The sequence below is a fragment of the Arvicola amphibius genome, chromosome X, assembly GCF_903992535.2.
Source record: "Arvicola amphibius chromosome X, mArvAmp1.2, whole genome shotgun sequence".
Taxonomy (NCBI): domain Eukaryota; kingdom Metazoa; phylum Chordata; class Mammalia; order Rodentia; family Cricetidae; genus Arvicola; species Arvicola amphibius.
In genome coordinates, this window is record NC_052065.1 from 46,870,223 (window position 1) to 46,883,418 (window position 13,196).

The 13,196-nt window shown below is 35.9% G+C and overlaps 1 pseudogene; it reads right to left on the minus strand.

Moving 5' to 3' along the window:
* Positions 1 to 433: 433 nt before the first annotated feature.
* The window catches only part of LOC119804233, a 174,191-nt pseudogene continuing 161,428 nt past the window's right edge, over positions 434 to 13,196 (minus strand).

The window sequence follows — 13,196 nt, forward strand, 5'->3', positions numbered from 1 at the left end:
TCCTGATGGCTCTTTGTCTTGGAGAGGGAGGGAGTGGGGGTATGGGTGGAAGGGAGGAGGGGAAGGGGGAGGAGGAGGGGAGGAGATGGAAATTTTTTATAAAAAAAACATAAAGAAAAAAAAGTGCGTAGTGTCAAAGGAACAGAACCACCAGCATTCAAAAGCAGTTTATCAACTAGGCAATAAAACACTCTACAGCATGTCCCTCTGCTGTCCATCACTGAATACACTGGTAGAAACTTTGAATGAAAAAAAAGAAAGGAAAAAGGCAGCAGCGACCCCTTTATTTTCTCTGCTTAAAATCAAAGAGGAAACAAACATCAATTCTGTTACATACTAACGCATCTTCAAAGTACATCATTTGTACAAGAGAAGGACTAAGAACCAAACTGTTTACAGAGATCCAAGCACGAGCGGGAGAGGGCACGCCCTCTCACACAGCTTTCCGCTGGTACTCAGGAGGAGCCACTTCATAATCACTGGCACTGAACAAGGTTGCAGAATTCTTCGCCAGGTACTTGAGGAAATCATGTAGATAGTTCAGTAATAAAGCAAGACTTTTCTCATCTAGAGGTGTATAGGCCAACATTGCTCCAATTCGCACAAATAATCTCAGTAAGTGTGATGCTCCATACACCTGGGACATGAGTGCATCAGGATGATCTGCAAGAATTTCAGCATACTGTGGTCTCTCAAATTTGTAGAGCAGCTGAGTGCCCAGCATTACATTGAAGTACTCCTTTATCCCTGCTACAACCTCATTGACGGCATACTCCTTATTATCTGTATTTCCTCGAGATTTCTTATAATTTTGCATAATCCTCCAAAATGGAGATCCACATTCTTCTTAGCAAGAAGATAAAAAAGCTGCCTTTTTTTCTGGTGATCAAAGTCCCAGGTCCAGTCAAACAAGCCATGGTTCCAGCTCTTCTGAATAATTGACTTTAACTTCAACTCTGTTCATGAATGTTTCTTCATTTTCAACTGTAGGATCTACCCGGGCTCTCGTCTTCCTAGGAGGCTGAGGTGTCTCACTGGTACTGCCACCATCTCCATTTCCAGGGTGTTTTCTGCTTGTTCTTCTTGGTTTCACTTCAAACATTTTTCTGCTGCAGACCAGATGTCTTTCTTTCCTGGAGCAGCCCTCTCATCTTGCCCGCTGCATATTGTTTCCTGATTTGGCCTTTTGAAGCTCTCGCTGTTTTTTGCAAATTGTTGTCCACATATTTGAGAACTCTGCTTTTCTGGATTCCATTCATTCCAATTTTCGTTCCAAACCACTGTAATGGATAAAGTATTTCATCTGTTTTGTCCTTTATGGCAACCTTTACAACACTTTGCTTCTAGAGAAGGGGCCCATGAAAGCACAGCACCTCGCTCGCCCTCCTGGAATTTGGGCTTCGGGTCCTGCTTCGGAGCATTTATAAGTGATTCGCTGCCCATCCTCCTTCTCCACCACCCGACCAGCACTCCCCCGACTACCGCCCCCTACCTCTCTACCCCCACCCAACCTGCTTCCTGCTTTTTGTTGGGTAAGAGGAATTTTGGGGTTTTGTGGAGACCTTCCTGAGGTTCTTGGTTCATCAAACCTCATTAGTTTGGCAGGAATCCACAGGTTTCTCATCCTCTGTGAAAGAAAAGCAGAATTCTTTTCTAAAGCAACATATGCGATAGACCCAAATTTTGAAGTCAAGATATCTTTAAAGTATATATGTTTGGCTTATCTAGCAGTCCCCATAATCAAATATCTCTCTCTAGTAAAAAAATTAAAATTAAATGCAATAATATACATAATCCAGACTCTCCTTGTATAGTCCATCTTATTATTTTTTCTTACTCTATTCTTTTCCCACAAGTTTAATATTTCATGTGTATTGGTTTTGACAAGAAACATCCTTTTTTAATGTTAAGTAGGCATGCTAGGACCAACTCCATGGCCCTGCTTGTTGCCTCTGTCCAGTCCCAATGTTGCAGAGGCCTATTTACTGCCTCTGATAGCCATGCATATTGCCCCAGTTCCAGAATCACATAGGCTGTGTCATCATTAATGCAACTTGTACATGTTGTTCACAGATTCCATTTAAGTGCTCAGCCTCCTGAAAGAGCAAGAAACTGTTTAATGCAACTAGCAGGAACAGAAAGCCTTCTTAAAGGAGTCATGAAGATTTGCTGCTACTGCTGACTCAAGAAGCTTTCTCTTAAAGGACTGTGCCTCTACTTCCTTCTAGCAAACAGGAGCCCATCCAAGAAAATGCTGCTACCAAAAAACCATGCAACTCTTTTCTTTTGTGTCTAGATTTTTTCCAAGCTCTCTCGAAGTTTTATACAGTTGTTGTTAGCCCTTGTTTGCACAGAATTCTGTAGGTGGAAGCTGCTCAGACCCAAATGATCACACAGAAACTATATTAATTGTAATATTTTTGGTCAATAGTTTATGCATATTTCTAGCTACCTCTTACATCTTAAATTACCCATTTCTATTATTTTATATTTTACCACAAGTCTTGTGGTTTACCAGTAAGGTTCCTGGGTGTCCTGTTTCCTTTGGCAGCTACTTAGTGTCTCCTCCGACTCTGTCTCCTCTCTCTCTCTCCATCTCTGTTTTGGATTTTCTACCAGGCTTTATTCTGTTAAGCCATTGGCTGAATGCATCTACTTTTTTAACCAGTGGCAATAAAGCATATTTGCAACATAATGAAGGGACTCCCACATGAGGTTCATTCTTGTGAAATTCTAGGAATTTTCCAAGTGCCAGGTTTCTTGGTAGCACCATAATGTCTCCCTCATCAAGACATCTCTTTCCTCTCTGTCCTTCCTCATATCAACTGTTCTGTTCCCTCATGCTCCCATGCTTCCTCCCATCTCCTCTCCTTCACTACTTCTACCATCCCTTCTTCCCCCACCTCACTGCTCCAAAAGTTATCAGGAGATCTGTCTATTTTTACTTTCTGGGGATCCATGCATATTTCTCTTAGGGTTCTCCTTGTTACCTAGCTCCTCTGAGGCAGGGACTATAGGCTGGTTATCCTTTGCTTTACATCTAATATCCATTTATGAGTAAGTACATAGCATATTTCTTTCTGGGTCTGGGCTACCTCACTCAGGATGCTTTTTCCAGTCCCATCCATTTGCATGCAAATTTCAAAATGTCATTAATTTTTATCACTGAGTTAGTAGTCTGCTGTGAAAATGTACCACATTTGCATATAATTATCCATTCTTTAGTTGAGGTGCATCTAGGTTTTTTTTTAACATCCTGGATATTACAAATAATGCTGCTACAAACATAGTTGAGCCAATGTCCTTATAGTATGATTGAGTATCTTTGGGTATATATGCCCAGAGTGGTACTGCTGGGGTCTTGAGGTAGGTTGATTTTCAATATTTTTGAGAAACCACCATACTTATTTCCAAAGTGGCTGCACAAGTTTTAACCCCCAGCAGCAATGTAAAAATGTTCCCCTTACTTTGCACCCTCTCCAGCATAAGCTATCATCAATGGTTTTGATCGTTAGTCATTCTGACTGGTATAAGATGGTACCTCAGAGTTACTTTTTTCATTTATATTTCCCTGATGGCTAAGGATGTTGATCAGCTCCTTAAGTGCCATACTCAGGCACACATATGCAGATACAATGAATAAGTAACTACATTTTTTTATTAAGGATTTGGAGATATGATAGAGGAAATAGATTCATCAGTGAACAAAAAATGTTAAATCCAACAAATTCTTTGCACAAAATATCTAGGAACTCTGGAGTACCACAAAAAGACCAATCCCAAGAATAACAGGGATAGAAGAAGCAGGAGAACTCCAGCTCAAAGGAACAGAAAATATATTCAGCAAAATATAGAAGAAAACTTTCCCATCCTAAAGACGGATATGCCTATAAAGATGCAAGATGCTTACTGAACACCAAATAAACTGGACTAAAAAAGTTCCTTTACCACATAATAGTCAAAACATTGAACATATAGAATAAATAAAGAATATTAAGAGTTACAAAGGCAAAAGGCCCAGTAAACATATCAAGGCATATCTACTAGAATTACTCCCGACTTCTCAGTGGAAACCCTGAAAGCAAGAAGGTCATGGGCACATGTGCTGTAGGACACTAAGCGATCATGAATGGCATCAGACTACTATACCCACTAAAGCATTCAATCATCATAGACGGAGAAAGGAGATATTCCATGTCAAAACCAGATTTAAACACTATCTAGCGACAAACCCAGCCTTACAGAAAGTACTAGAAGGAAAACTCTAACCCAATGTGCATAGCTACACTCATGAAAACACATGCAACAGATAACTTTACACCAAAAAACCCCAAAGAAGAGAAACACACAAATACTACCATCAAAAAATAATAGGATTTAACAATCACTGGTCATTAATATTTCTTAATATCAGTGGACTCAATTCACCTATAAAAAGACACAGTCTAGCAGAAGTGGATATGACAACTGTTGGATTTTTTCTTTACTTTAAGGAATTTATTTATTTTCTCCAGGTTATTAAGTGTTGTTTCCTAAATTCCTTTAAAGTATTTATTCATTTCCTCTTTTTGTACATCTGGCATGTGCATAAAGTTGACTTTAAGGTCTTTTTCTTGTGCTCCGGATGTGTTGGGGCTATTCAAAATTTGCTATAGTGAAATAACTGGGCTCTGGTATTTATGTATTGCTTTGGCTTTTGTTGATTGAGTTTTAAGATGCCATCTAGGCATCTGCATTTGAGCTGATCATAGGATTAGGTTTGATTTATGAGTTTGTCTTTGTTGAATTCAGTCCTTTTTTGTTTGTTTGTTTCTGTTTCCTCTCTGGTCTTCTGGCTTGTGTGGCCCTCTGCTTCAGCAGACAGTCTCCTATCGATTTGAGGACTTGAACATTGGCAACTGGAGTGCTTTCTGGTTGTGAAGGGGGGTCTCTGCCATAGTTGGAGGGTGGTATATGGCCATGAGGAGGGGGGAGATATTGGGAAAAGCTAGGAGTTACCAAGGGAGTTGCTAAGGTTTGGGCATGTGGCCCACCTGTAGTTCTTGTGGGCCTATATGACCCTCTGATCCAGTTTGTCCTCAACATAATATTTTCACTAATTATTTGAGAATTTAATACAATGGACATCAATCAGAATTTTATAAAGAAACATAACATAGAAATTTTAGAGATGACTAAGTGGTTACAAGCACTTCCTGACCTTGTAGAAGACCCAGATTTGTTTCTTTTCAACATATCGTGGTTCACAACTATCCATAACACTATTTCCAGGATATCTGACACAGTTTTATTTTCATTGGTACTGGTCATACTTGGTACACATACATGCATGTAATCAAAACACTAATACACATAAAATAAAATAAGTAAATATAAAGAAGAAAATAGGAATAAAATATAGTAACAGTAGATTATTGTTTGTAAGAGGTAAATGAATACAAAGAAATATTTTGTAAACCATTGGGTATACTAGAACATTTAAGTAAAACAATCATTATGTATTTTACAGGAAGGCATTGAATAAATATCTACTTTGTAAAACAACTTTTAAAACAGATAAAACAGACTTTATATAAAAATAGCCTTTCCTGTTTTTCCTTTGTTTAAAAAATATGTATTTTTAAGAAGCCAACAAGGGACCCAACTAAACTTCCTGTGATGCACTTTTGACTCCCTAAATACATTTCTTGAGATATATCTTTCTCTAGTAGTCTTAATCCAAAAAATGTGGGGAAAAGTGACTATATAAATATATCTACCTGGAAACCCCACATCTGAGTCCTAAGAAAATCATCAAATCAAGAAATAATATATTGGGAGTTGAGCTACAGCTCAGAAGTTAAAAACATATTCTCATCTTGCATATGTCTCAAATTTTATCTAAGTACCCACATTAGACCCTTCATTCACAACTGCCCTGTAATTCCAATTCCACAGTATCTGATGTCCTATCTTGGCCTCTGGAAATACTTTCACACATACCTGAACATACAATAAATAACTACATGAACCAATAAGCAGTTTTAGCAAAATAATCACAATATCTTCCTAATAACCAAAAAAATCAACATTACCAGAAAAGGAACACAATGAAATATATTGAAGTTTCATAAGAGACCTTGGCAATAAAGCTGAAAAAAGGGAAACAGGGAGTTTTTTATTATTAGAATGAATCAATACTTCAGTTTATTGAAATATCTTCTAATCAATAGTTTTCTACTTTTGATTAGTTCACAAGATAAACCAGTTGGCCAATGAAATAATATGAGTAGTAAAAAAGATGCTCTTATAGCAATAACACTACATTGGGGGTAAAGGAATGATGATTATTTAAAATATAGAACTCTAAAATAAATAATGTTAGGAAATAATATTTTAATAAAGATAGATCAATTTCCTTAAGTAATACTACTACATGCAAAATGTGAGATTTTCCCTAATGAATTTTAAGTGTGCACTTTATTGGAATGAATTATATTAGATTATGGGAAACATGAGATATATATTCTTTATTTGTTTTGTGTGGTAATCTTTTCAAAGAGTTAAATCATTATAACATAATAACATTCAGAAATTAAAAGTACATTACTGAACCCAATAAAAAACCATTTTACTTCCCATAATCATTTTGTTCAGTAAAAAAAAAAATATGTTCTTGTGTTAATATACCATTGAATTCTAATAGATCTTAATAATAATAAAAACCTGGAGTCAGATATAGTGATTAATGCTGAAAGATCAGACAAGCAGAGCAGACAGCCACTAGTTCTTATTTCTACAAAATTCTCAGACTGAATGGTTTCTGTAAGAAACCTGACTGAATCCTGAGCTTATTGAGATCCTGACTGAATCTCTTTCTGGGCTTATCTCTCTCTGCCCAGCTATATCACTTCCTGTCTCCACTTCCCTATTGCTGGGATAAAAGGTTTGAGCCACTACAGCTTGGCTCTATTTCTCTTTTAGATTGATTCAATCTTGTGTACCCCAGGGTGGCCTTGAACTCACAGAGATCAGTCTGTGTCTGTCTTGACAGTGCTGGATTAAAGGTGTGTGCCACCCCTGTCTGGCCTCTATGGCCAATTAGTGAGGCCTAGCTCTACACTGTGATCTCCAGGCAAGCTTGTTTGTTAAAGCACAAGCAAAATATTTCCATGTGATCTTTACACTCTTAGCAACATCTCAACTATTATTGCAAAAAACAGTGCAATCTTTGTTTCCTCTCTAGTTTTTATTCAGTTTTGTGTATTAATGTATTGCTTTCAAGAGAAAGGATAAATACTTTTCCTTTACACAATAAAATATTTATTTTATATTAGGAATTTCATCATGATTAAAACACAAGAGCAAACACCATGATTACATGAGTGTAAATTTTATGCATTTTGTTATTTGTTGTTGGTTTTGATTTTTTCAAATGAGTAGGAAGAACTATATTTTCGGTCTTATACAATTTCAACCTCTCGGTCTTTAACATTTTTTTGACTTCTGATTTTATAAAGTACTAAAAGATTATAAACTTTTGAAATTCTATTTAGTCATGTTTAATCCCTAGAATGAGTTCTATAGAATTCAATATTACAGCAGAAAGAGCTAATGACAGGACAAGTTAATAATTTAGAGATTTGGGGCAGATTTTTTGAATGTCTTAGAGCTTCAACTTCAAAATATTTTTTGAACAATGTTGCCTTCAGTGTCTAGCACACTAACTTGTATGTGAGAAAACTTGGGAATCTGTCAAGCATTACATAATTACAACATTTTAATTATTTAATAAATACACTGGTGGTTGTCAATGAACAAAGTACACGTAAATGTATTTCCTACATTTAAAAACAATCAATTTTACTGTCATTATAAAAGAGAGAACTTAATCAGTATGTACTGTATAAAAATACTAGTTTTGCTTGGTTTAGATAAAAGTAAAGATATTCATTGTTTAATAGTATTTGGTTTATTATTAATCCAAAATATCCTATAGTTTATATTTTATGTAGGATACATGACATCTTCATGAATGGGGAGTCACAAAGGGACAAACAAACAAGATTAACTGGATGAGTTTGTGAATATTGACAGTCATGAGGGAAGACTTTGAGGTAAAGCTCAGTCTATTATAGATCATCACTAAAATGTGAGTATGAGTATAATATTTTGATGCAGCATTGTGCAAATTGTGGTAGGATGTCTGTTTTCAAAATAAAATTTGGTTCTAACACTTTTATTTATGTACTTAATAGCTTTTATACTACAAAAGTTGCTGTAGTTGAGCTGGTGCAAGAAAAATTTGTATGACCAGAACTTTAAAATATTTACTACTTCAAACTCTACAGAAAATTTATATTTCAAACCTTGCAACAAAGAAAATAACTAACCCAGGCAGATACTAAGACAGAGGGTTGCTCTTCAAAAATGAACAATGTGTCCCAATGTCGAAGGTAACATCACACACCTCATTGAACAAAGAGAGGTTAACCTGGTGCCTGAATGGAACCTTCATCCCTACTTTCTAGTCTCTTTGGTACAGAAAGGTACTCAGTAGGAAAGAAAAACCTGAACACCAACAAAGTCCCCAAGCCCTTGACATACAATCTGTTCTGTCCAAAAGATGTGCTGAGGCAATGGTGGTCCAGAACTTGTATGAGTGGCCAACCAATGTCTGGTTTAATTCAAGACTTATTACAAGAAAGGAAGTCCCTGCCCTACACTGCCTTGATGACCACGAATTGGAGACTGAATATCCCACAGACCCAGGGTAGATTGAAAAATGACTAGAAAAAATATTAATGAAGTGATATTCTGCTATACTGAGAAATCTGTGTCTTGTCTAGCACTGATTAGAAAAGCTTATCCCACAGCAGATGGGAGTGGGTGCAGAGCCCCATGGCCAGACACCATGCAGAAGGAGAGAGAGTTTAAATTGTTGATCTTCATTGGATCTCTTTGCTAGGAGCTTGAGGAATCACAGAAAAAAGAGGGAGGAAACATTTTAGGAGTCAGAGGGAATGAAGAACAACTGGAGAACATTGCCCACTGGATCAACTAAGCAGGCTTTATGTGGACCTCACAGAGACTTCAGTGGTAATCGTGGGGCTTGCATAGGTCCTTCAGCAAGGTCCTCTGAATATGTTGTTATGGCTGATAACTTTGTTTTTGTCAGACTCCTAACAGTGGGATCTGATGGGTCTCTGACTCTCTTGCTTGATCTTAGTACTATTCCTCCAATTGGGTTTCCTTGTCCAGCCTGCATATGAGAGGCTTTGCCTTATATCATTATATCTTATTTTGTTGTTTTGGTTGTTTTCTCCTGGATACTTACTCTTTTCTAAAGAGGCAACTGAGGGGGAGTATATCTGGGGGAGAGGTAAATGACAGGAGATTTGGAAGAGTAGAGGTAGAAGAAACTATCTTGGGATGTATTATATGAGGGAAGAATCTATTTTCAATTTAAAAAAAAGAGGAGAGAAAGTAACTTGTAAATGCTAGGTTAAATAAGATGTATTTTATAGCATTGTTACATTGTTGAACGTTTTAACTTTATGTATATGGGGTCAGATGTCAGCAGTGGTTATAGTCTTCATTTTCCACTTTGGTTTTTGAGACAGAGTTTATCAGTGAACCTGCACCTCAGGAAAATACTAGAATATATCACCAGTCACATTCACTGATCAGACTTTTTCACCGAGCTGTTCCAACCAGTAGTGCTAGGATTAGATACATATGTCACTACTTCTTGCCTTTAAAATAAGATCTGAGGATCTCAACTTAGGTCCTTATATGTGAATAACAAGCACTTTATCTAGTGAGCCAATACCAAGACCTTCAGTCTTTCTTTTTTCTCTTTTCCCCCTTCCTTCCGGTGATTATAACATGGCTCATGTTATAATTTGAACAGTTTCTGAGAGTTTCATCTTTCTTCATGTTTACATATGTAGAAATTCTTTCAATTTTGCGTTTTTAGAGTTCTTGTTCTTGTAATTAAGCTACCATTTTTGGTAGCAATGCTACATATAAGGTATTGTGTGCTAATTAGAGAATCAAGACAGTGGCATGTGTTGGCAAGTTTAATGTTTTGATCACCCCAATGTAGAGGTTGATAGTTGTTCTGAATATTCTTGGTTTCCCTCCCTGATTGTAAGTATTTGGGATAGTTCTGGAAGAGGAGAAAGGTAAAGTCATCTTGTGTATGATTTCATTGACATTTACTTGCATACTTCAATAAATATGTTGTTATAACTTTCTTTCTTATATTTCATGCTTAAAGTTTTGTATTCCTGGTCAATGGCATTCAGCTGAAACAATTATACAGAAGGTGGATAAAAGAGAAAGAAAAAACATGGAACTAAATTCACCTAGAGGTAAATTACAACACTGCTATCTGATGCAAGGGCACACCAGGTGTCCCTTTTCCAATGGCCTCAGAAATACACTGCTCATAAGAAATGTACTTTATCCTTTGAAATACAGTTTTCTTTGCTGAGAGTTATTTATTTATTCCATTTAAGAAACTTAATCTGTTTTACTGGAAAATAACTGAAGATATCAATATATTATAACATGACAGAATAAGTAATAACATATTTATAAATGTTGAAGCAAACTAACAAGCTGAAGGCCTTGTTCTTTTCTTCATAAAATTATCTTTGAATTAAGTGGACAAATTATCATTGTCATGATTATATTTGTTTCAATAAGTTTATTATGAAGCAATTTTTCATAATGATGAAAATTCATTACATATGAAGAAGCTTTAGTCATCATTTAGAAGCTGCTTTTCACACAATAGAGGTTCATAACTGTTGAATTTCTGAATGAAAAAAGAAATCATATCATGAAATTATCACAGCATAGCTTTTACTCAACTATGAGTTTGTTTATAGTACCATGGATGAATGGACAAGAGACTGAATATCCTGCTGCTTTTCTATTGGCTCAGTGGCTGCACCTGAATCTACAAATATTTTAATTATTATCTGTAGCCCCACAGCCCTGTAGTCTGTACCCCACTAGCCACTCAGTCTATGGCCTAGAAAGAATGCACTTGCATGCCCTGGCTCTGCCATGGCCACAATATGTAGGCTTAAACTAAGTCTCTAACTTCTCTATACCAACAAAGTCTCAGAAGTCAGATATGGGGTGAAAACCTGCTAGATCAGAGAGGCTGAGAAACAATCAGATGCCCTTCCTTTCTGATCAGAGACCAGACAAAACTAAACCAAAAATAAAAAATAAAATAAATTGCAGAACTCCTAGTGCCACTCTCTTCCTTCAAGTGTATCTCTCTATGGTATTCCTGGCTCCTCAAGACTCTCTATGGCTAATTTCAGTCAACTAATTGTTGTATCCAGTGCCTGAACCAATGTTGATTTTATTTAATTAAAGCAAATGCAAAATCAGGGTTTCATAGTTTGATTGAATATCCTGCAACAACATCTCATGGAAAAGGACTAGATTATATATAACAATGAATATTTGGCAATTGTTATAGCAACCCATTCAAGACACTAAATGGGATGCAATATAGACAATTGTCCCTCACCATAACCTCTTTAGTAATTTCCTCTAAATGATTAAGTTTGGTCAGTAGTTACCAGTTTTCATAATTCCCGTTCCCTCTTACAGCATAACAATATCCTCCTCTACTTAACCCAGCTCCAGGTTCTCTAGAAAACTATTTCCAATCATTATATACATGAAAATCTTTTTAAAATGTCACTCAAAGCTTTTCTTCTTCCCTGCCTGTGCTTGAGTTTATTTGCTTACTATCCTTCTTTTTACTTCCTGCTCTGTCTTACAACTGTACATAAGAATGAGAACAGTATTTACAAAGCTAGGCTTCAAAAGGACTGTTGTCCCAGTACACACAGTTTTTCTTTTTTAATATTAAATTAGGACTAATTTGTGAATAAGAAAAAAAAAAGAATGAGAATAGAGACTGGTAACTGCAACACCCTGAATACTAGCAGGTCTTGAAATTTCTTAGGCCAACAGATTCATCTGTTACCTTTGTATTCAGCCTTTTCAAATTATTAGGAGATGAATGGAAAGCAGTGAGATCCATTGCCACAATGGCATATAAGTGGTTCCTTACCCCGTTCGTGCAAGTGTTATTTGATCTTGCCTGAAACTTCATGGGCTTGGACTTAAATGTTCATTTTCTCTCATTAGTCATGTCTTCCCACCAGAATCGCCCATTAAACTCTTCTTAAAGTTCTTAGGGGTGTTTATAGCCCAAGTGCTCAAAAGTATTTCACATTCTTCCTAAAAACAAGTTCCAAAATATAAGAAACACATATAACAACAACAACTGTACTTTGGGCACTAACTTTTTACATTATTTTTTTAATTCTGCTACAAATTTCCTGATAACAAACAAGGTTAATGAAGAGAAGTATTTATTTTGGCTTACATTTCAAGGGTATATAATCATTCAAGGCAGGGAAAGTATGGTAGGAGGAACAGTAGTGATAAAAATCTTGTAATTCCTTTTTATACTATTCACATCACAGCTCATGGAATGGTGCTTCCCACATTTTTAATTTTTCTTCACATTAAAAAATGAAAAAAAAATATTTGCAATTTTAAAATTTACCTTTGATTACCCTTTGTCTATGGAAGATAGATTTTAATTTTTTTGGAAGAAGAGAATTTCTTATGAGGAATTGAAAAGCAAAAATAATTGAAAAACTCATATGTCCAAATATTTTATTTTCTTGTGTCACTGGATTTTTATGACAACATTGGTCTGTGTAATGTGGAAAATATATTTTCTAGTTAGATCTGAGAAAAGATTGAATTAGGGGTTATCTTCATTTATTATGGCTCTTGGGCTTCACCACACACTTTAATTAGGAAGATAATCAGTTGCGATGAGTGTATTTGCATCTAAATTAATGTATACACATGGAGACTTGGAAAGAAATGAATTATACAGCATATCTCTTCTATGAATTTTTAGGTTTAAGTGAAGCAAAAAGGTATGTTATCTAAAAATCTATCAGGCTTACTGAAAAAATAACTGAAAAAGCCTATTTACATTACATTTTTTACAGTGGTGTAGTAATTCCTTTTTCAGTGATAACTAAACTTTTAAGAGCCCTGTATAGATAATTATCATACATTTACTTACAACCATACAAATAAAGGTTTTTAATAGGCTTTATGGCACACAGAACTAGAAGCATGACAGGTTGTAATTT